General features: G+C 39.9%; 1 long non-coding RNA gene across 7 annotated transcripts in view; it reads right to left on the minus strand.

Annotated features, from left to right (window-relative positions):
• Nucleotides 1–4,440: 4,440 nt before the first annotated feature.
• LOC142045005 (uncharacterized) overlaps nt 4,441–24,698 on the minus strand; it is a 33,528-nt gene continuing 13,270 nt past the window's right edge. For 3 of the 7 annotated variants that reach the window (XR_012654490.1, XR_012654489.1, XR_012654491.1), the window contains 5 exons: nt 22,397–22,564; nt 21,226–21,389; nt 19,986–20,126; nt 7,290–19,054; nt 4,441–6,689 (listed from right to left, as the gene is read on the minus strand). This is a non-coding gene — a long non-coding RNA (uncharacterized LOC142045005). The remainder of the gene's footprint in view (nt 6,690–7,289; nt 19,055–19,985; nt 20,127–21,225; nt 21,390–22,396; nt 22,565–24,698) is intronic. The other 4 variants (XR_012654486.1, XR_012654488.1, XR_012654487.1 and 1 more) reach the window with 3 other exon arrangements.

Consider the following 24,698-nt stretch of genomic DNA (forward strand, 5'->3'; position numbering starts at 1 on the left):
CACCACATCATGCGTGGAAATGCAAATGCCTTTGATGGATTCTCATGGTGGGGGTGTGCACGCAGCACACAGTAGTATGCGGTATTGATTCGCCAGCAGCATGTTGTGTTATTAACCAGAGCAATTTTTTGTCTTATATTATTATTTTAAAGGGGTCATCCATGAGTGCCAACATTTTAAGACAGGAATGCATGCAGAACTCTAATTTTATAAAGCCTGGAAAATATGCATTGGAAAGGAAAGAAAATATTGTAGTATTTTAATGAGGTAGTTATGAAACATGGCTGAGAAAAAATAAAGAGAGTCTAAGATATAAACCAACATAAAGCAGTACAGGTACAATGGGTACAGCTGAACGACTAAGACTCTTTCAAATACAGAGTTTAAGAAATCTGGTACTTAAGGTACAGCAAGCGACAGAATTCCTACATGTAGTTCACTTATTTCTCCTTCTGAGGAAGGGCAGTAGTGAAGACAGTTCCATGTAGTGTAGTGAAGTGCCAGCCTTGGAAGAACAGTAACCTGAATCTCCTTGCATGGAGAAACAAAGGAAATGCAAGAAGGTAGCTCCAACTCACGTGTGCTGGATTGCCTTCTAGAGTTGCCCTTATTCCCCATGGATAATTTAGGATATACACAAGAGGCAACAGTGGAAAGTCCCAAGAGAGGAAATCCAGTCGGGTTTCAGAACAAAACCTCTTCAGGACGAGGGTGGTTAAGCACTGGAACAGACAGGGAAGCTGTGGGTGAGGCCCTGAGCAAATTCACCTGCCTTTGAAGTTAGTGTTGCTTTGAGCATGTGGCCAGAGAAGAGGTTGGACGAGAGTCCTCCAGCTGGAACCAACCTCAGTCTTCCTATGGTTCTGCATATTCTTAGCTTAGGTACTCTGCCTCCACCCCTCACTGCAAATCTTCCTCTTTTTACAGTAGTACTGATCCTGGGTGTATTTACAGGTGTACTTGGTCACTGATCTCGTTAAGAGTATTTGTATGCACCAAACTAAGCAAATTCATGGAACAGAGCTATATATATAGTGAGATATATATATGTATATGTGGATATTGGTACGATCTTTTCCCTATCCTACCTTTCCGCTTTCCACAAATGCTTCAAAAGTTTTTAAATTTTCTTTTTGCCAACTCCCATTTCAATTGCTACATTTGCATATTGCTATAGCCCTTTATCTTTCTCACCGATTCCTGTCTTGCTTCCACTGAGATTGTAGTTGCCACTGATACAGAAATAAAAAATCTGTGATCTTTTTCTACGCTCATCAAGAAAACATCTTGAAAATGACTGAAAAAAAGACATTCCTTTGGGTGCCTCAGAAGTGGCTTGTAATTTTTGAATAGGAAAGGTAACTGTTTGAACGATATCTGTCGATGTTCAGAGGCTGCCTCAAAGATGAGTCACTAGAACTGGCAAATGCAACCTTGAAAATGCCAATAAGCTGTTCTTCTCCATTCTGTTTGTCATTACACTGACTGAAATGTTACCTTGATGTAATTTTCATATACTAGCATTGTGCTCTCCTACATTACACTCCATGCAAATTCTATTTACTACTGTACTTCAAATGGTCAAAGGTGTATTATTTATGTTAAACGTTACAGAAAATTTTTACCAGAGGTGGTAAAAATCCATACAGCCTCTTCTAAAAACCGCAGAGCCTTGCAGGATCAAGTTAAATTTACTTAGCTACATAAACTCAGTGGAAAGCATATTTTGAGCTATACGGAGGCCAATGCATGCAATTTTGTGAATGCTAACTGTAAGAGACTGCACATGCTCTTCTCATAAAAATATATCCATATATGTGTGTCTAATTTTACCCTTAGTACATATTCATCTTTTCTTCAAAAGAATGGGAAGGCAGAGCAATTGCTACTATTTATTGACTTTAGTACAGGCCAGATAAGAGGACAATGAACCGGCTGAGGTGCCAAGCTTAACAAGTCGTGATCAGCAGCACAAAGTCCAGCTGGAAGCTGGTCACTAGCGATGCACCCCGGGGTGTCAATACTGGGGACAATACTGTTGAAGCTCTTCATTAATGATCTGGATAGTGGGACCGAATGTAACCTCGGCATGTTTGCCAATGACACAAAACTGGGAGAAGCGGTTGATACCCCAGATGGGTGTGCTGCCATTCAGAAGAACCTCAACAGGTAGGAGAAATGGGCCAGCAGGAACCTCGTGAAGTTCGACAAAGGCAAATACCAAGTCCTGCACCTCAGCAGGAATAACCCCATGCACCAGTAGAGGCTGGAGGCAAGCTGGCTGGAAAGCAGCTCTGCAGGGAAGGACCTCGGAGTCCTGGTGGACAGCAAGCTGACCATGAGCCAGCAATGTGCCCCTGCAGCAAAGACGTCCAACAGAGTCCTGGGCTGCACTAGGAAGACCTATGGGTCGAGGGAGATCATCCTTCTGCTCGACTCACCCCTGGTGAGACACAGCTGGAGTGCTGGGTCCAGTTCTGGACTCCCCAGTAAAAGAGAGACAAAGATATACTGGACCAAGTCCACCAACGGGCCAGGAAAACTATTAAGGGACAGGAGCATCTCACAGATGAGGAAAGGCTGAGAGAGCTGGGAGTGTTCAGCCTGGAGCAGAGAAGGCTCAGGGGGATCTTATCCACGTGTGTAAATACCTGATGGGGGGAAGTAAAAAAGACGGAGCCAGGCTCTTCTGAGTGGTGCCCAGCAACAAGTTGACAGGCAATGGGCACAAATTCAAACACAGGAAACTCAAACACAAAAATATTTTTTGCTGTGAGAGTGAGCAAACACTGAACCAGGTTGCCCAGTGAGGTTGTGGAATCTCCATCCTTGGAGATACTCAAAACCCGACTGGACACAGCCGTGAGTAATCTGCTGAAGCTGACCCTGCTTTGAGGAGGGGGGGTCTCAGTAGATGATCTCCAGAGGTCCCTGCCAACCTCAACCATTCTCGGGTTCTCCGTTATTTCGCAAATATCTAAGAGTAGTGGTGGGCATAGTCATGAACTCAGGCAATATGATAAAAAAATTATCTAAAAAACTTGTAAGTTAGCTACCCTGAATAATTACTGAAGACCATTGTTCAGCATGCTCATTAAAAAGTTGGATCTATCTGAATTTCAAAACAGACCTGAGCAACAGACTAACTCTCCTTAAAAATAGGACATGTGTAGTCTTAAAAAGAAAGGTAAAGCAAGGACATACAAGACTTCATAGCTATTCACTCAAGTAATTAAATGTAGAAACTCATTACATATGGACAACTATTCTGAAATAATATAAAGGCTAAAAAGGCTTTAAAAAAGAAGGGAATTTATGAGCTGAACAAACCATTCTTTAGAGAAAAGTCCTGGAAAATACATTAATGTGATAGAAAATGTTAAACTTTTGAAAGGTTTTTGCACCAGGCCATGCAATATAATGGAAAATTATACCATTTCCACAGAATTCTGTGGCAAACTTCAGAAAATCTAGACAAAGATTTTAATTTTCTATTAAATCCGATAATTTTCATAGAACCATATTACTTCTCTATAGAAGACTCTTGGCTTCCTTATGTCATTCAGATGCTCAACAGTAGAGTGAACAATCATTTATTTTATTGTTATTATTTTTGGCTTTCTTTTACTTTCATTGGATAAAAACCCAAAACTCCTAATAATGATAAACTCGAGTCAGAGTTGCTTTGTCTAGTTAGTAGAGCATGCATTGTACCTGTCATGGTCTTTTAGGCCTCAGAGAACTAACAAATGCTTTTAGCCTTTGTGACTCCTTATAGAGAGTGCATACATTACTGTCTGTTTTTATACCCACTTCATGGGGGTGCAGTTCTTTTTTTACTCTCCAGTATTGTCTCTGAGGCATAACAGCTAAAACCACTATTTAACTTCAATTCTAGTGCAGGATGGCTAGGAAAGATCAGAGATAGAAGAGCTTGCCTTTTTTTTTTAAAAAAAAAAAAAAAAGGATTGGCTTAAGAACTTTCTTTCAAAAGTAAAATAAAATAAAATAAAATAAAATAAAATAAAATAAAATAAACAAAACCAAACCCCACCCACGGTTCTACCAATTCATCTGAAAATGTGCTTAACATTTTTTGACAGTTATTTGACAATCAGGCAGGTATGTGATTATCTCATTGGTGGAATTACACAGAAAGTGCATCATCCGATTGTGTAAAACTCTTCTGACATGCTTCCCCAGACACAGAGTAGAGAGCCAATCTGCCAGCCAAGCAATCACTGTAAGTGAACTTCAGGCTTTGATGTGCACCTGTGCTTGGTACTGGAGAGCGTTTTAGTGCTGTACATGCTGTGGTTTAGCTGGTCTGTGCCTTCCCTTGTTGAAGAATTCTGACATTAATGAAATGTCTTCCACTAAATCTAAACCAGTTCTTATCCTCTGTAAGAGAATTACGTGAAAGAAGTTACTGTGTGTGTTTTCATGGTTAATAATTTTCTTCCTCTGCAATTTCCAAACTCACATGAATCCGGTGATTTTCTCCATTATTTATTTTTGCAGAAAAACAGGTATGTCAGTGATCATACAATGCACAGCAACTGATACAGAGAAAAAAATTCGGACTATGTAATGACTGCTCATTCTTCACTTGGCTGCTTCTCTAACAATCGTCAGCTAAGTATAAGAATTTGGTACCTACCTCTTTCTTCCTTTGTATTATGCAAAGCTCTACTATCTGCTAAAAGTCGTAGTGTTACGGTAAGGAGAGAGGCTACACGAGACTTCAGCAGGTGCTAGGCAATGTTCTTTATAAAACTGCACTTGTTCAGGAGGGCTTCAGTTACATTTTAGCAGGATGTTATTTATGTGCACGTATTTCTCCTCTAAAAGTTTTCAAAGGGCAAACTAGGTAATGTGATTAAGTGGCTGAACACAGTAAAGGTTCCAAAAACTAGGTCATTATTGAGATTAACGACTGGATTAAAAGGATTTAGGAGAGTGGTAGGATTTTGATTTGCATATTACTCCAAAGACCTTTGACTTATGTAAAGCCTCCTCTTAAAGACTATCAAGCCAAAGTATTACATCAAGCAATTTAGTTGTTGCAAATTACTCTTGCCTGTTTTTTGACCTTGTGTATATTACCCATATTTCTACACTGGAATTATTTTTCATAATTCAACACTTGGATTGCTCCTTTGGATGTGGCGAATGCAGGGGGAGCACTAACGTGAAAGAGATAAGTTGTAAAATAATTAAATCTTATTAAGTATAAGCTATGGGATTCTTGAAGGATTTCACCTGAGAGTATTTTAGCTGGCTGCTAAAACAGGAGACCTTGTTTAACAGCAGATTCTAGCAATTCATTCAAAACCAAGTCTCCATCAAAAGCCTCACAAATTTATTTAGATTAACCTTTGTGCCACTCTAAGAGAGTATACACAGCCATTTTGGTATATGAAAAATATATCTAAGAGCTCAAGCCTAGAACTGCTTTGGGAAATTCAACTGGAGGGTCTGCATGGCTGAGGTCACCCATTTAGCAGCAGCTAAAGGAAAAAAAATTTTAGTTTTAGGGGTTACTTAGTACAAAAATCTCTCCATTGGCAGCATGTGTTCGTGTCTCAGCCTGTGTGAGAAGGCTCTTTATTGTACTTGTGTGTTTCAGCGTATGAAAGAAGGAGGGGAGTTGCTTCTGGGGGGGGCAATTTAGCACAAACAGATGTGGTGGTGGGAAAGAGGACAGATGACGTTCTGCAGGCGAGTGATTCTGTCAGACACGACGTTTGTGACAACAGGCAAAATAGGCAAAATGCTTTCAATACACCAGAGGGTTAGAAAAGGTAAATAATTTTAGGATTTTCAGCACAACCTCAATAAATGACAGCAAATATTTGCAGATCATATTTTCATACATCATATTCTTCATATATTATCCAGTCACTCATATCCAAAGAGCACTCTACTTACTTTTATAAGGCTTTAACGTGGCAAATGCTCTTAGCATTTTACTGCTCTGCTTTTAAACAGTAGTACTTTAAAATGCCAGTCTCCATTGGCCCATCAGAGTTGGGATGATGTCATGTCAGAAACTGCCTCAATCACCCTCAACCTCAAAAGTACAAAATCTACTCAAAAGTACTAGTAATACTGATGTGTCTGAAAAAAAATATATGCGGTATATGGGATCGTTAGTTCATCTAAGGGATTTATGTACATACGTTACTCACAACATGCGTAAGTTTTTTCTGGGTTCAGGGGGAATGGATGACAGCTTTCCCATGAAAATCAATCTTAATTATGCAGTGAGTGAATGAATACAGAATTAAGGCCAAGGAATGGTCCAATATGATGAGTTTAGGTTTATCGTTCAGGAGTTGCTTAGTGTCAAGATATCATTTGTGCAACGTTGTATGAGATTATCAGTAACTTTTAGATTTTACAAAGCCCAAACCAAAACGTACAATTCTTACATATAGAAAATAACAGAGCTGCTCTCTGAAGGCAGCTTCAGCTCTAACAAACTGTAGCTTTCAACATTTTCTTCTTTCAGGACCTTTGTGGCAGAGTTATGATGAGGACCACAGCTTTTCCACCTCCTGGCTTCATCCACCTAAATTTTGCTTGCAGTTGAGCTGGGTTTCCAATTCTACAGCATTCAGATTTCATCAAATATTTTCTCGACTCTAAAAATGTTATTCTTCTTCCTTTCCTTAAGCACTTCTCCACTGTAATTACAGAAAGCAACATTGTAAAAGTGCATTGTGAAAAGGTGTCATTCATGTAGAAAACTCCAAGAGAAAAAGACTGCATTTTTAAATCTGGTCTCTAGGGTCCCAAGGCTGGAAGGGGATAGAGGGATAGAAAGGGATAGAACAAAAGCTTATGTGCTAAATTGACCTGACTAGTGTCTGCGGTTCTCACCAGGTGTTAGATTTTGATCCTAGGATTTTTTCTTCTCTGTTTTACTTAATTAATGGCTGTTGACTTTAAAATGTGAGGATCACAACGCAGGCTGCCTCAGTTAAAAATAAGCAGCCCAATATCTACGATGCAGATTTTTAGCTTCAGAGAAGTATTGTTTGCTTAACCTCTTCTGGAGCCTTGGCTGTAATGTCTTCGGAAGGAGAGGTGGAGATCTTGCCCTTTCCAAAAGCGCATTTAACTTGATGGTTAAAGCCACCACTTGAGAAGCAAGAAGCGTGCCTTTGAACTTTGTTAGACTGAGGAGATGTCCAGCCCAGGAACCCCACACAACCTGGAAAAGTGCCCTTGCCACTAAGCTGTAGCATTAGAAGTAATTTGTAGTGATAAGTTGTTGCAACTACCTCTTAGGAAAAGTCACATCGTGTTGATTTACATTGGCGATGTCCTGAGGATAGCTAGCAGGTTACTCCCTCGAGGGGATTCACGTTGAGAAGTGCCATGTTGCTGGATTCCTTTCAAGTTTGAATGGAAGATAGATGCTGAAACATCCAGCCACAACACTCACGGTCCTGTAGAAAACAGACTTTTAGCTGCCAGGGAACTTAGAAGCCCGAGAGGCACCTACAGAAACAAAAACCACCTAAGCGAAGGATCTGGGGCTGTTAGACTCAAACCCGATTTTGGTGTTTACGAGCCTTAACGACGTCTTTTAAAAAGACCTTGGGTTTGGAAGGCACAGCAAGTCAGAAGAGAAGTCTTGTGGCAGAGTGAGCGTGTGTCCCACAGGTTGTCCCCAGCCGTCCCAGTGGGGTGACGGGGTCCTTCATCCCGGGATGCGTGGGGTGGGAGCCTCGCCACACGCAGCCGCTGACCGCCGAAAAGCAGCGGGTCGCAAACAGGGACGTATTGGGGGAACGACCGACATAAACGTGTTTGTTATTGGCTTCAGTAGCTGTTTCTTGCTCCGGCAGAAGGAAGGATTAAATGATGTTCTCTACAAAGTGAGGAAGGAGTAACGGAGCAATATTTCTTTTGCTTTTGAGGATCAAAAAAGTTGTTGTGAAGCAAGTGTTGCAATGCACAAAATCATGACCATTTTAAGGGAAATTAATTGTTTGTTAATTATTAATTCTTATTTGCAGAATCTAGATGGAAGCAGTCTTGAAAGAATAATTAGTAAACATCAGTTATAACAATACTGCAGAACAGCACTTTCATAACCCTGGAGTAAAGACACCTTCCTCTAAAATAATCAGAGATAAACCACAATTTTTTCACCATCATTCTTGCAGGCATTATGTTTTGGAAGCAAATTCCTGGTTTCTCTCTGAGTGTTTCAGATCTCTGAGGCAGTGAAAAGTGTTCTGCCTAAACACAGCCAGTGGAGAAAATCAATTCCAGAAAGAAGCTCCATATTGCCAGATAATTAGTGAAGTCAAAGTGTTTGGCCAATGATTGCTTAAGCAGCTTGGCTAATACAGCTGATGAATATGTGCTCAGAAACCTTGCTACCAAAAAAGTAAAAAAATTCAAGGTACTACTTGAAAATTCTTATTCTTCAAGAAGAAGAAGAAGAAGAAATTCTTGGATGATTTTTTTTAATTAAAACAAATTTTCTTTTAAGAAGAAGCCACTTGAAGTGACAAAAAAAATTGATGCAATATCTCTAGTTTCACACAAAAATAATTTTAAATTTAAAAAAATCACACCATAAACTTCAGCAGATCAACATAAGAAGAGCTCTAGCTCACACGGACTGTGCAGTACCATTGGAAGTTTAAGATTTGGACGTACCAGTAGTTCCAGCAGGTCTCAAGCAGCCCTAAGATCTTGATGCCTTACTCGGGCATCTAGACATAAAGGGCCAGCTTTTCCGAGATTCTCAAGATAGCTCGGGAAGATGCCAACAGAAAATTATTGGTAGAGGCCAAACATCTCTGTATGGGTTTAGGAGGTTTATTGTTGTTGTTTTGGAATGGTGGAGTTTTTTGGTTTTGTGTTTGGGTTTTTTTTGTGCGTGTGTGTGTTTTGTTGGTTTGTTTTTTTTTTAAATCCCACAGGTATCTAGAGGAACCTTTGGAAATATTAAACTGTGGGCCTGAATTTCTTCCCCAAACAGCTTCCACTCTAAAGATGGGATTCACCTGCCCTTACCTATATAGTAGTTGGGCATCTACTCCAAGCCAGATGGCTGCATTCCCTCTAACAGGTGAGTGGGTAGCCCACTTCCAGAAGCCAATTCATTCCAATCTGGTTAAGCTACCTTTTTTAGGATAAACAGAATCACCCTCAGGGATTTCCTGTCACTCTTCATTGACTCTCACTTAGACTAGATTATTAACTTCTAGATGGCTAAAGTTAGGTGAATCCCATCTGAAAAGACAATGTTTAAATGATGAATGGGATAAAAAGGAAGGTGACAAGAAAGAAGGACAAGATAAGGGGGTTTTAAAATACATTTTAGAATTAATCAGCATAGTGTGTAACCCTTATCAAATCAGCACCAGAAACTGCATTTTTTTACTAATCTAAGTTTTTATTACTTCAATAATTGCAATGCAGAAGCATATCTATTAGTAGGAGGAAGCTGGGATCTGCCACTCAAATTCAGCCTGCTAGTCAGAGAAGTCCTTGCATTACAGAAATCAATTAAACTGTCTGTCCTTTCTTTTAACAAGAGGTAATTCAGATTACAGACTATTTCCATCAGGATAGGTTGTCATATCAACTTTACTTAAATCAAGTGGTCTGATCATATTATATTTTGAATACACACACAAACATGCATATGCTCATGGTCTTTTGATTCCCTTCCTTTCCTTTCCCTTCCCTTCCCTTCTGTTCTCTTTTTTCCTTGTGAACAGCAGCCATTATATCCAGAGAGGAAAAAATCAGTAAGGGTCACACATCTTTCTTTTATTTATGAACTAATTCAATTACCTCAGATGAATTACTGTTGTTTCCAACTATGTCTTTTAACACTTCCCACAAGTGATTTATATTCTGGGATTTACAGTCCACTAATTTTACTAGCCAGTGTCTGAGAGATTGTTTTACAACCAAAAAAATCTCTGCGAGATACGAAATTCATTGTAGCCTGGTATCTGTTCACACCGCACAGCTGAAATACAGCCTTGGGCAACCACCATCTCACACAACAGAATAGCATCTTCTCTGGCTCTGCATCCTCTATCCAAAACATCACCTATGCACCTAAAATAAAAGACCCAGCAGGATTAGACAATATCTAGACTATGAGTAAGATGTGCTCCACACCACAACCCTTACATACTCGTGATCCCACAACTGGCCAGACCGAATTCCCAGCTGGAGAGCAGTGCTGTGCAGGCAGCTCCCTCCTGGATCCTTTCCTGGGTCCTCCCGGATCTGCTACCTGCACAAGGGGTGGCACGATGGCAGCACGGGCATGCTACAGGGGACAAGACGTAGCTCAGGTCCTCCCAGAATTGGGCATCTCAGTGAAATCTTGAAGGTCCCGCAACAAAAAAATAAACTCTACTCTGTTACTACAGGAGTAATGGACGTGTGCAGATCTGCGGAACCAAAAAGTCAACGTTTTTCAAGCAGAAAGATCAAGAGAAAATGGTATTGTCAGTGGTTCAGGCCAAAAAAATCTGTAGACAAGGTACTCTTTGAGTATCTGTTTATGTAATTTATTAAACAAATCTCACATTACAGACTCTGGAGAAGAATTTATGTGCAAACATGATTCTTTTTCCCTCTTTCTTGGCAGCAGAAAGGAAATCAAAGTATGAAAAGCTTAAGGAAATATGAAGGATCTGAAATCAAGCCAAGCTGAGTCAGGAAAGTCACACTTCTGGCTGTAATTCATGATTGTTTGGGGGAGGGGAGGGGTGTCACTTTTGGTTTAGTTTAGTGAAAAGACCACTTTGGGCAAGGTTTAATGTTTTGGCTTGGATTTCTCTGTTTCTGGCAATATGGTGGTTCAGAATCAAAAGGTTAGATCCAAGAATCAAAATTTAAAAGGTTGGAGAGGTTCCTGTCAAAGTTACAGCCCAAAGTCTCACACTTCATACAGATGGATCTCCAAAGAAGTGAGACATCTTCATATTAACTTTACGCACAAAAATAGACTTTATAGATATAAATGAAAAAACCCCTCAGTTTTGTAGTCAAAGACAGGTTTTCTCCTTTTGTCTTTTCTGTTTATTTTTCTCAATACTTTTACCTATTTTTTACAACACCACAGTGAATTCAAACTCAGGGAAAAAACTTATGAAAGCTGAGTTGCCATTTTCTCTACTTCTCCATTTTCCAGTTTCCAATTTCATCAATGTCAACACTAAAAAATACTGTTAATTTTCCTCATTCTCTTTTGAGAAAGTAACTGAAAATAAGAATCTTGACCTTTCAGTTAATATGTTTTAGGCTACATCATACGTTAGAAATATATTCAGGCTATTAATTTCAAGCTAATAATTCATTAATTGTATTCATAAGGCTGTTTGTTAATAACTTTATTAACTTAGTACCTCAGCACATCGCTATCTTCAGTGCTGTTATCCTAAAACTCCCCTTGGATGTATTTACAAGTGTTCCCACGGAAGCTATGTGACATGCCAAGACAGTCTGGCTGAGACTGATCTCACGAAAGCTTCAGTATCTATGATTCAGATGTCTCCTTTTTGAGCTCCTTTTATAGAAAACTGGGAGAAATGGGTACTCTTGGGAAATGATTAATCTGACCTGCCTACTTTGGGATGAGAGAAATCATGTCCTAGAAATGTCTTTTTCTTTCCTTCGACAATAAAGGGACTCTAGACTTCTGACAGAAATCCTTCAAGGGCTGTGTGATGAATTCTAACTTTCCTGGCCATAGAGACATCGTCGAACATCTGGTGGAATGAAGCTCTTTGCTCCAAATGCTTCGAGCACAGGCTCCTCACTTCTCGGATGGGGATCTATGGAAGCTCTGGGCATTTGTGTGAATTTTAATCCCACCAATAAAATGGTATCTTTTAAAAAAATATCGAGGGCATTATAAGGGGTAGTACAAAGTAGTATTCTTTTTTTAGAGTCACTATTGTTCTGCAGAGTTAATTAAAATGTGAATTCAGCACCAGAGATCTTTTCAGCACTGTTTACATTTCTTCCTCTGACAGGTTGTTGGCCAGACTGAACTCCACTGAGCATTCTGCAGACTTTACATTTGTGGCGCCTGCAAAGCAGGTACTAATTTCCCTTTAAGATGCCATTCTGAGGGCACAGATTGACCCCCGGTTTCTCCTAGGCATCAACAAAATTGAGTGCTAGGAGACTGGATGCAGAGAACTGAAGACAGCTTCTAGACTGAATTTTCAACTAGGCCATGGCTTCAGTTGTTTTTTTAAATTTCTCTCCAACATGCGAATTCCTACCCAGTTTCTGCTCTTTCACTCTCAAGGGCATCCAGAAGATACTTGGAATGAGTTTAAAACAGCTTTGGGGCTCTTTCTAATTATGTTGTTCTCAGAGAGCATGTTGCACTGACCTTTGCACAGTGAAATTTCTATTTGAAACATCATCGTCATCTTCAGTGCTGTAAAGCATGGTACTTTTTGACCCTCTCAGAGCTCCTACAGTGTTCTCTAATGGTTTTAGGGTGGAAGACCTTGATGCTGTTCAGCAATAGATTTACCTTAAAATTGCTGACCTGCTTACCATTGGGTTGGTCCTACACACTTGCATAACAACAGCAATGACACGTTGTTGAAAAAAACCTTTGTGTTATTTATTTTAAAACCAGAAATCCCAGAAAGTAGTTTACTGTATATGAAGCCATCTTGTAACTCTTGTATGGTGAAGAGTTTAAACACCCATGTGTATTCCTAGTATGAACAAATATGTATATAAAAGTATGTCTATTTTTCTGTATGTGTGTACGTGCAAAAGATTGGGTACACAGTAATGAAGGATTGGTTGAGTATCACACAAATGTCAAACAAAGAGAGAAGGCTGAAAATCTGACCATTCACTGAAGTGACGAAAAATTATTAACAGATACCCAGTGCCCCGCAGGAAATTTCAGTTTATCTAAAATCAAACATGTCTGATGCTTCAAAACAGTTATGGATTGCTCAAAAGATGATTTTCTGCACCCAGTCCTGCCTTCACAGTTTCCATACACTCAAAAGCCCCACCAACTATTAGTAATTCCTCGTTAGTATGCACCTGACCGTATCCTAGGAGAATATTGGGATACAGATGCAGCACTCTAAAGAGGGTATCAATTATTTGCCTTAATCATTGTCATCCATAGCATTTAAACAATACTCTGCCTAATGCTGAGAAACCACTCCTGAACTCGAACTGCATAATTATCTACACTATTGCTATTTTAAATTATTTTCCTATTCAAATCATCAAGTCAACCAGTAAAAGTGATTTTTCACTAGGAAATGAGCAAACCTCTTATCTGCCCTTCAGTAAGAAGGGTGACCTAGATTTTAGATCTAATATTTGTTTAAAGCCACTCTGTGCTTTAAAAATGGCTCTATACAATGGGTAGTAAGAACTCAGCAAAAGCCCAAGGCTATCAATATGGTAAGTAAGCTGTGTTTCTGGATGGGTTCTGACTCACATTCAGATGTCACCAGAAGTTTCCTGTCAAATACGAGGCTGACGGGATGGAAAGCAGAAGACAGGGAATGCAATAATTATGGGGGGAAGAAGAGAAAGTAAAAATACTGTGCAAAATTGGAAGCACGAAGTTGATGGGGCAGGGAGTGGATGACGAGATCCTTTCCATTCAATATTGAGATGTCTATTAGGACTGGGCTGAGGTGCTCCCTTGCTCTGTTCCCAGCCCTTCACAAACACCCCATAACTATTCCACATCGCCTTTAGATCGGCCAGCTTTGGGTAATACCACAGGCAAGGCACAAAGCTTGCCCGGATTCCTCTTTGGCAAATCATCCAAAGGCTCTCGCTCCCACAGCCGCCTTTTATTTGTGCGTTCACAAGCATTATTTTAAAGCCATTCCTGCTAACGCCAGGTTATTCTAAACAACTAATGGGCTTGTGGAGAGAAGAGTGTCGGACACTTTCACCTTAGATCCTTCACATTTCCCTATTTAGGAAAAGCAGCTGCACTGACATGCAGAGGCATCTTTTTCCTTGAACTCCAAACGACACAACTCACATCAAACTGGAAAAAGTCTATTGAAAATACAGCACCACGGTCCAAGGTATTTTTAAAAAGCTGAGTGATTTTGTAGGACTTCCTTTTATTTATTCATCCTGGTTGCATATTCTTCATCTGATTTGTAACAAAGAGCCAACACTAAAGCGCTGCTAATTCACACACACATCAGTCATCTAAAACGTGGGACTAAAATGGGCTCTCGAGTCGTGGCCAGCAAGGGACTGAATAAGTTTGTACTAATATTTGAAAGAGACTTCTTTCCCCACTAATGCTCAGGGTTATTTAGGACTAGGACTGCAGAATAATTCTAAATCTTTAGAAGCAAAAAGACCGTGAGACCTAGAGAACAAGTGGGAAGCAAAGATGAGCGCAAGTTATGGAGAGTTACAAAATGCAGTAAATTATGAAAAAATGGTTGAAATAACCGAAGTTTTGACAGAATTTCATACTCAGATGAGCTGATGGAAGACTATGCAAGGAAATGACGTAAGTCAGTGGATTTACTGCTGGTTTCAATAGGACCACATAAGGCCACTCAGCTAGAGTTTTAAGTAGGGATAGTTTTCAACTATCCTTAACAAGTATTTATGTTCCCAGATCAGAAAATAATGAGCTAAGAATGGATCTTTTATTTTTATTTTAAAATCCTTTCATTATTGAACTCTTCACATTAAACATCTTTCCACTTGGCAGTGCAAGTAGTGTAATTTGCAAAATATAGCTTGCTCCGAAGATTGCCAGCATACATTTCAGTCTGATAAAGATTACTTCCCAGCTGCTTCCCATTCACAGACAGTATGTGTGGCCTTCCCTAAAGAGGATGGAAAATGTAGTACTATATCCCAGTACCACATGTCTTATACCCACTTCATGTGTTTATGTTGGGCTTTTGCTTCTGGTTGCTAAAAAGCACGGTTTTCTCAAGATACTGCTTCTCGCTGTATTTTGTGGATAGCTATTGGGTTTGTTATTCTTATTGTTGCTGTCTTTTACCCTGCTGTTTAAGAAAACATTTGTGGGGCTTCAAATAGCAGACAAAACCGAGTAACCTCTTTGCAAGTTTACGCTGGAAGTTCTTTGATACTATCATCACTCTGAAGGAAACTGTGCCCCAGTAGGCTCAGCTGGTGTGCAAAACCTAGTGTTATCTCCAAATTGGTCATCTCACGCTGCCCTTTAAGTGCTGGCTCCACTGTCAGCAGTAATAAAACTAGGGGACAGACCTTGGGAGGTAAGCCAGCCATTGATTTGCTCCTGATACCTGACTGTGTTGGCTGATGTGTGATCTCTCGGTGTCACAGAGATAAAGTGCAAATTGTTTTTGAAAATCATTGCCAGGAGCGGAGCTGTTGCTTTTTTCAGAATGTCACACCCAGTGAGCTGTGACACACAGCCAAGCGTTGGTCCCCCTACCAGGTAGAGGAACTAGGTTTATGTTTTATGGAAAGATTCAAGATCAGACCAGCATTGTGCCGATTTCGTCTTTTTTAACCCCTTCTTGTCCTCAGCGTTCTTCCTGAGATAGACAGATTAACATTTTATCTGCCAGGAATTCAGCGAGCAAAGCAATAGCTTTTCAAAAGCCGGTGAACCGCAGCGTGCATTAAATGCACACCCTCCCAATTCGTGTTTATTTTCACATGGATGTATAAGGCACTGCATCGGTCTTCCGTGATGCTCGTAAAACAGTCTAGCTCAGGAAGAGACTCCGGGGTCACCTGCCACCCCCAAAACGGAGCGAGCACATTCCTCTCTTACCCATGGCAGAGGAATGAGATGCTGCCACGGGTGTGCTCAAGGAGAGGGGGGATCTTACTCCTGGTGCTTGCCTGACTGGAAATGGGGTGGCTTTCCAAAAGCCTGTCCCTCATGAAGGGAAGAGGACATGATACGGAATGCCATGGCTTATGCCCAGGAGGGCTTTCACTGAGAAGTTTCCTGTGCTGGCCATCTTTGCAGTGAATCAAGCATTCCCATGAACTGTTCTCCTAGCTCTGCTGGGATGTCTACAGTTAAATTCAGCTCCATGTTCTCCATCTAAATCCCCCACAGTAACGTCTGCCCATTTAGCTGGCTGTGGCAAGCCATGGGAATACAAAACCAGAGAAAGCTCTTGGGCTGCAAACTGCTGGGGGCTGGGAGAACACCCCATGGCAGGAGGCAGAACATCGCCCTGTTCTTCTGCAGGCAGCTGCTATGGACCCCATCACTGTCAGGACACCAGGCTGCCTTGGCTTTTGGTTGTATTTGGTAGGACATCCTCATTTAAAGAGGAACAGCTTCCCCAGTAGCTTGGAAATGTTGCAGTATTTCAGATTGCCCAGGCTGGAGAAGCTGTTTGTACACCAGATACTGATACCTTGCTCAACTATGCCATTTAATATAATCGGTCTTGGTGGCAACAAAAGCCCAATTCTCAGCCATACAGGTTTGTGGAAGAAAGTTGAATAATCTTTAAGTACCATTAGTGGTTTCTATCCTACAGTTCAGGATCCCCTGACACAGACTCGAAACTCAGTTTAAGATACTGAAAGGAAGGAATTAAATGGAAATATCTCAGAATAGAAAAGTAAAGGAATATTTTCTGCAATAGAGTGAGCCACTTCATTTGCTTATCTCCTTCTGGGTTTCTTCTGTTTTGTACATCTGCTTGCTCTGTACACTTCTTGGGCAGGCAATGTCTCTTTCTATGTTTATGTATCTGCACAAAGCCAAACTCAACAGCATTACGAAATGGGCATTAAATCCTAAGCTCAGTGGGGAAGGGTCCCACTCCAACTGGGTATTTGAAGACCCACACCACTGCACAGGGATGCCAGTATTATCTGGAACTTTTAGTGAGAACACAAGTAAAAAAAGACAAAATGGGGAGAAAAAAAAACCCCGCAGCTAGAAATGGGAATGAGACTCAGCAAACAGCAGAGCCAAGACCACGATTTCTAATAAAAAAAAAAAGTGTAGGCAAATCACTGCATCACTAAATGTGGCTCAGCTTCAATCACCGTCCAGAAAAAGAGGCCAGGAGCTGGGCAGGAATAAAGGGGGCAAATAACAGTCTTTCAGAGAAAATAAGGAGAGAATATGCTGAAAGATACAGACTGTGCAACAAGAGCAATTGCAGTATGCCCAGTGGGTTAGGAGGAAAGGTGGTCACCGTGTCACTCACTACTGCCCTGAGAAATTGCTTTGGCACAGGGTTCCCTACTACCTGCTTGATTCTGTTTTGCAGCTTATTACAATTAAGGCGGAGAGGAAAAATCCCTAAATTATTCCTCTAGAAGTTAACGAAATTTAAATGTAGTTATGAAAATGACAAAATTACAAATTACTTTCAAATATAAGCCATGATCAAAGTTGGCAAAATTCATAACCTGAATGATATTTATTTAATATACACATCTAGCACAATGCAAATGAAAAGCAGCTCCAGTCAAAGTCCAAATTACAGGGAGCATAAAACCAGCTCTTACTAAGCAAGAATCCTTGGTACCTTTGCCCAAAACTTGGTCTGAACCCAAATTAAACATCATCTGAGGTTCACAAAGTTCAGATAACTCTGCTAATTTTTTAACTGCTACATGCCTCTTTACAGTTCCTGGAATTAGAGGCTGCAATGCCAAAACTGTCCTGGAACCTGTTTCAGTGCAGTTATGTGAATGACACAAAATGTTTTCCACCAAAACTTCTGAAATTGCAGCTGACTTCTGACTTGACTGAGGGCATTACCAGAACAAGCAGGGGAGAGACAATCCCAGGCATGGACTGGAACTGACAGAGTATAAAAAGGCATAAAAGTGCACTTTTTCTCACCTTGTTTTTTTACTGCTGGCTGCTGTATTTTATCCTCAAAATAGGAAAGAGGAGGAAACAAAGGAATTTGATTGCTTGATTTCTGTTTTTCCTTTTTTCTGCCCCCTGCCCAGATGTGAGAATATCCTCCTGTGCACAAGTCCTTTACCAAAATGATTCCACATAATTCACTCCACCCACAACCAGTTCTGAGGTTCTCCTGTCCTTTGGAGTGTTGCAAGGATGGTCTCTGCAATTCTGAAAATGTGGCTACTCCAGTGCCTCATCATCACTCCCATCATCTCAGAGCATGGCACTTACTGCGCTCTCTTGATCCACAGCAAGAGAAACTTGGGCTAATTAACCGAAGGCTGAAGTCACAAAATAATTGTGCCCTTGATTCACAGAATGGTTTTGGTTTGGGGCTGGCAGGAGGTGCAATATGACATTATGGAAAGTATGTGCCGAAACAATGCCCGTGAGGTGAATGGCAGCCTGAGTGTGTGATGGGGTACTGTGGGTTTAAGCAAAGGAGTGTTTGGCTGGGAGTTGAAATTAGAGCTTATTGTGTGCCCTTGAGTAAGCAAAGCTATAATGGGTTATTGAGACTGCTGACTTCTAACAAACAATGCTCTCTGTGTAAGCATGACATTTTAAAACCATGAAGCCCGAGGCATGTATGCTTATTATCATATGTCTTTTTATCGACTCATTTTATGTAATGCTTTTGAAAGAACAACACAGAAACACACAGTACACGAAGGGAACAGAGCTGAGGTATGTGGATAGGACTGTCACCAAGTATTGGCATATGCCATGATGATGGCCAAGGAACAAAAAAATCTAGGACGACACTTTAGAAGTAGCTGCAACTGTAAATTAGCAACACAAATTTGTTCCAAAGGTGTGGCCTCTCAGGGAAATTTTCAAACTGGAACTTAATGATCCAGAGATGGTGCAGATGTACAAAAATCCTTACAATAATGTTCATACAACGGACCAAGAACAGGCTCTTTTTCAATCCAGGTTTGACTATTCTTACCATGAACAAGACCAATACACTTCTTTGCCAATATTACACTGGTGAGAAGATGGAGAAGCTTTACAGATTGTTTCTGAATGATTCCCACGTCCTGGGTGTCTTTTCTGCATACTCTCTGTCACCTTCACTGTTTTTACAAGCAGTTTGCCAGTTTCTTGTAGGATCAAGCCCTAGTAAAAAGGAAAGTGTATTTAGTTTTTCTTCTGGTTAATATTTTGGTTAAAAAGATGGGTAAGTAGAAAAAGCTCTATAAACCAGGTGTTGTTTGAGATTTTCAGGACTCAAAACATTTCAAAGCATACCCCTAGATGGAAACAGAGCTGCCCTTGTCCTATTTCCCATTCCTGTCACAGCCTGAATGAACAAACATGCTGCTGTCTTCCATTTGTGTTACAGTTGAAGGTGCTGGGATGGGAACAGATTCATCTTGTGCTGTGGTCAGTTCTTATTTCTGTCTGTGGATAATGAGTTATAGCATCACCGCAACGGCAGCAATTCTGGTTGTAGACTCATTGTGAAGACAGAGAGAGTAATAAGAACAGAAAAGCACATTAAAAAACAGAACCCATTTTACGATATTCTTAAAGTTGTGAGGAAAATACAGAAAAAATTAATCCATTTTTAGAGTATAAATTTTCCTGAAAAACAGAGAAAACGTCTTGCCAATCATTGCTCTATCACTGACAGCAGTGTCATGACAAAATGCACGCATGACAGGATTTTGTCTGCAAACATATAAGCTCAGGAAGTACCATTCCCAGACACCACTGCAAAACGTCTTCCTTAATCCCAGTTTGTGTGGTAACTGCCTAGCTGACAAAGCCTGATACTGACGCAGACTGAATTTAAAGCAAGAGGTTTTTTGTGTGTTTGATTTAACTTGGGAATGTGAAATCCCAAGCAAAATATTGCATCTTGATTTTCCAAATGGAAAGCAAAAGGAGGACTGGAAAAATCAGGAATTTCCTTAAGAACCAATTGTCAAAAGCTTTAGTCATGACATCTCCTCTCCTGCCCACAGCTCAGCTCCACCTGAGATACCCAGCTGGAATGAGTGACTACAAATAGGACTTAAGTTTGGTGCCCATCAGTGCCAAATACCTTTTCTCATTTCTGAAGCAGGAGCTCACGCTGTGGGTTTGGCTCGTCTGGCTCTGTGCGACAGCAGAGCTCCACTCCAGTCTTTGAGGTTGGGCTCTTTTCAAGGCAATCTCTCTTCTCCCCATCAGAAAAAAAGCAGCCCTGCAAAGGGAATGCAGAAATAGCATTTTTGCCATGCCCTTGCTACTTTATTACCTCCCATTTCCAGACAATGTACACAGAAACCCTTTGTGTTTACTCATTTTTCAATATATTCCAGGTAGTCAGGGACTGAGTTTTCATCCACACTCTAGACATGAAAATATTTATAATATCTGGCAGTAGCATACCAAAAGAGCAGCTACACACAATAGTACCTTAGGTAAAGATGCACCCCACTATTGAACATGTTGCCTATTTCATGTAACAAAGCAAATCTTTTTTTCACATTTTATTAAATACAAAAAGAGACAAACACTACATTAAAATGCCCCAATTCACTTGGATCTGTGATTGTAGTAGAAGCTCAGAGAAGGGTGGAATGTCTCTACTTCTTTTGATTTTGACTGTCTTCTATCCAAGTTTCACTTATAATAGCAGCAGGCTTGAAAGACATAATGTAATTCACATCATTGATTTTTTTTTTTTTTAATTTATGGTATTATGAATTAGAGGATGCATCTGACGTAAGATCAGACAGCTGATACCAAGTTCTTGTTTGCCATTTCTTAGTAGTGTTCTTAATAGTGGCTTTTTCTGTATTTTACACAGAGATTAAATTCTCTGGGAAGAGTGTTAATATACTGGAATAAATATGGAAGGTCAGATAATGTGGAAATACAATTAATGTCACCAAATAGTTACAAGGAAGGGAGGTGGAAGAGGATTTCATTCAGCTGATTTATCACTACATTATATATAATAAGTTAACCTCAGGATAAGGAAATAAACTAGTTTCCCAGGTGACCTGTATCTATTTCTGGCTCTGACATAGGGTGAACCATTTTATATATAAATAGACATTTAAAATACATTGTTTCTGGCCAGCAGTCAGACCACAATCAAAACCAGATCAATACCACAATCAAAAACAGAATCTAAGGTATGTTAGGCACCTGCTTTTCTTCCAAACCCTCTCTGTCTCAAATGCTCAGAATATTTTAGATACAGATTCTCATTTCTATGTGCTTTTATAACAGCCAACCCAGCAGGATCTCAGCTGAAACCTACAGGTATGATGCAAATAATAGCAATACTGTACCATCGCCATATGGATAGTATAAACTTTTGGACAAATATATCCGGCACTCTTTCAATCATTGTTTCCTCTTTTGTCTTCTTCCTCCTATTTCCTTTCCTGGCTTGGTGCAGCTACCGGTGCTTCAGTCATCACTCTTTGCTGCAAAACGACTCTGCACTCTTGTTCTTGGTGACCCCAGGAGAAACATGGAAGAAGGAAAAGGAGATCATCCAAATTACTGATATGTTTTCTTCTTTACCATCTCACATTTTGCCTTGCTCGTGACTTGGCCTTAGCTATGCGCATTGCTGTAAAAATATTTTATTGGAAAGGAGCATGCTAAAGGAACTTAAAAAAATATCTACAGATTAATATCCTTACAAACATCCTTTTCAGCACAAAAATGTTCTCAGCATTTTTACCCCAAACTCAATATATTCCATTTTGTTTCTGCTATTATCACAAAGCTGCAAATAAGCTTTTATTTCAGTTCCCTACTAACTTTATCTGAATTCATTCTGCATGAAACGTTACTTGCTTTATCTTATACTATGGTAAGATTAAACCAAGAAACATGGAGAAAATCATCAGTTCAAAATGATTAAGGCCGTTTGAGCTAGCTTTGATGCTTATGCATGTCATCTAGAAATGAAAAAGAGTTACTAGGAGACATCTTTATATCTCTAATTAGTTGGTTACAGTAGTTCTACCATCTCTGTCATCAATCCTTGGTCTTTTGACTCTGCACAAGCAGTTCATTGATACCACTGAATATCTGAAATGTAAAAAATCACACTGCATTTTTACACTGTAGTTGGATACAGACACACAAAGTTCCACAAATGCAGTTTCCGTTAGGATATCACATTTATCGGTTCTAAATAAATTGATTTTCAACAAAGTCTTTACTATTTGATGTGCTTTTTGGCTCATCTGCCAGAGAACTTTGCAAAGGGATAATGGTGGAGGAAGACAAATAAGAGGGGAAAAAAATAACTTTAGATATTTAAACCAGTATTAGATGCGTTTAATAGATATATAGTTATTTTGATACTAAATAACTAAAAGAATAATAATTAGCTTCTAATCCGATTCTTGACACGGCTCTATTGAAAAACAGCTACTGCAAGGCCATACACAAACGCTATAATTTGTATTAGTCAGGATGTGTAGTGATGCAGAGCACACATGCCTTAAATTAGAAGCTGCCTTTTCATCAGTGTGTCAGCTAAAGACCACATCCTAATCTTAGCCATGTGCCACTCTGCACAGCACATGCGTCTGCATCCGAGATGAGAGCGCTGTCCCAAGACGTGGCAGGGACAAGGGGCTGTTCATCTTGCTGTGCTCCATGAAGGACCTTGGAGGGGGGGGGGGGGGCGGAGAAAAACAAAAAAAAGAAGTAGGTGAAAAGTCAGCACTGTACAGAGATGTGTTTGACCGTGGGTCGCTTTAGAATGGTTCATTTCAAGCAGTTAATTTGTCAGTGTTTTTTTCTGAAGTGAAAGGACAACACAGTATGAACACACAAAGAGTGTCTTAATCACTGCAGCTCTTGTCACCCTCCTTGCATAACGGCATTATGTAAGCATCTGATTTGCATCAGTGTACAGCTCTGATTGCTGAGAAAGCAGTTTGCAATTCAATAAGATTCATACACAACATTGCCTTTCTCTTATTTTCTTGCAGTAGTGTTGGTAGCTGGAATTATACAGATTTTTTCCTCACACTAACAAGCACCAAGGCTGCTGTGAATAATATGATTTTTATCTCTGGATGTATTAAAAGACCTTTCAAGACTGAGAAAGATATTGTTCATATTTCATATACTCGAGGCTCAATATGAAAAAGACAAAAAAAAAGTCACTAGGTCAGGAAGAACAGACATATTGATTACTTCAAAGAGAGGGATGGGATTGCTGAACAACGCACTTTTAGCTCACAGTGGCTGAACCATTTGCCATCTGGAACTATTTTCTTGGTACTGATGATAGCTAGCACCTCCGAGCTCAGCACATTATGTTTTGATTCAGAAAAGCTAAAGATGACATTTCTAACCCTAATTCGCTACAAACCACACTAAAGACCAGAGCTAAAATCCGGGACATTTAAAAGAGGTGGTCTCAGACATCTTTTACGAGTGATCTCTGCTACAGGAGAGCCAGGTGGAGAACGTGGATTACTTTTGCAAAAAGGGTCTTGTACGTTTTTAAAACAAGTGGGAATTCTTTTATCAGTGATGGCATCACTCATGAGGCAGTTATCATAAACCAGGTAGAGTTTGCTAGCCCTGTGTTTGAACCACCGGGTCACCAGTGGTTTTGTGAGAAACCATCCCAGGTTTGGGCTAGAAAGGGCTGAGGAAGAAGTTCAGCAACGTGCCCACCTGGAGAGCGAAGGGGATATTCAGTGCTGTGAGCATCCAGCACGGGAGAATGTCCTTCTTTAAAGGAAGGACATTGGTGAATTCTGAATATTGCAGTAATATCTGAATTACATTATGAAATACACATTAGGCAACAGTGGCAAAAGATTAAAGTGATTGAGTATTGTAGGGAAAGCTACAGGAACATCAAGTATTTTTTGTAGAGAAATGGATTACTCATTCTTCAGCTCTTTATTTCAAGGATAACAAACTAAACAAATGGATTAAAGCTATTTTTGAGAAGATACTATCTGGAAGTAGGCCAGTAAGCCAGAGTTTCTCAAATTGGCCTTTTTTCAACTCTGTGAATTCAGAACTCCCTCCTCATATATGACAGATGACTGAATTCAGGTGAAACAGCATAGTGAGGTCTTGGGTTTTTAGATTTCCTGTCTCAGTGTACCCAGATTTTTCAAATACTGTCATTGAAAGAACTGAGAATTTATTTCTAAAGACTTTTTCTCCCCTCTGGAAGAACGGAACATTTGAGATACCCTTTGGCAATTAAAGCATGTGAAAAAAAGTCAAAAAAATTGCATATTTGAGCTGATGAAAAAAACCCTAGTAGTAAAACAAATGAGGTCTTTATTAACATGAATGAACCAAACACATTACATCAACTGCTTCTGAGCTGCTTATGGATTTCTGTAGCCAGAAAAGTTCATGACATTTGTATCTCTATTAGTCATTGTATTTTATCTGAGCTTATTAAAAGACAGCTATATTTCTTTCGCCCTTCTTTTTAAATCATTTAGGTTTCTTTTCAAATTGTACTGCTAATGATTTAATTTTTTATAGTGTTTTTTAATAATATTAAACTTTTGGAGGTATTACCAGCTTTCTACAGAAATGCACAATGGAAAAAGAAGGAATGCTTCTGTTAAAGCACTAATCTGCAGCGCTCTTACCACTGTCAACAATTAAGAATGTTTTCTTTACTCTCAGCTCTGTGATACAGCAGTGAAGATCACTCCATGTTTTACAGCTCAGCTGATGGAAGTGGACAGTTAAGATGCAATGCACGTATATATGGGTGGAAAACCACAAACTGTGGCTCTTTTAAAGTGCA

Source organism: Buteo buteo, chromosome 26, assembly GCF_964188355.1.
Source record: "Buteo buteo chromosome 26, bButBut1.hap1.1, whole genome shotgun sequence".
Lineage (NCBI taxonomy): Eukaryota > Metazoa > Chordata > Aves > Accipitriformes > Accipitridae > Buteo > Buteo buteo.